Genomic DNA, 565 nt, shown 5'->3' on the forward strand with positions numbered 1-565 from the left:
TTTGAGACCATTGGTTCGAGGTTTTTTTTTTCGCCTGAAGCCTTTCGATCAGTTTTGTGCGGCGTCTCCTACCAGTCTTTACACACGTGGATTTTTATTTTGATTTTTTGTAATGCTCGTGTAGATCGGGATTTCATATATTAATATATTTCTGGGTGTTTGTCTTGTTTGGTCTTTTGGAATATCTGCTATGTGAGATTTTTACGACACCCGTAAGGATGTCTGTGGAAATCGACGTATCTCTTAGGTTAACCAAATAATTTTACTCCGTTTTTTAAATTTATGTTTCGAGAAATTTCGTCCTCAAATTCTTCTATAGCGACGAAATATCAAAATGAAAACCTGCGATGGAAACGCTCTTAGAATATTCAAATAACAGAACCATTCATAGGCAGATAAGACTGATACCAAGGTTGGCAGCCCTGGACCCCCCCCCCCCCGCTCCTCCAGGAAGCGGAGGCGCCGCCGGACGGTGAACGTGTCCTGCTCCCCCCCCCCCCCCGGGAGGGCCGTCGCGTCTGTCCTGCTGTCTGGCTGCGATCCCCTTGCCACTGGAGGCCGAAGG

The sequence above is a fragment of the Penaeus monodon genome, chromosome 32, assembly GCF_015228065.2.
Source record: "Penaeus monodon isolate SGIC_2016 chromosome 32, NSTDA_Pmon_1, whole genome shotgun sequence".
Taxonomy (NCBI): domain Eukaryota; kingdom Metazoa; phylum Arthropoda; class Malacostraca; order Decapoda; family Penaeidae; genus Penaeus; species Penaeus monodon.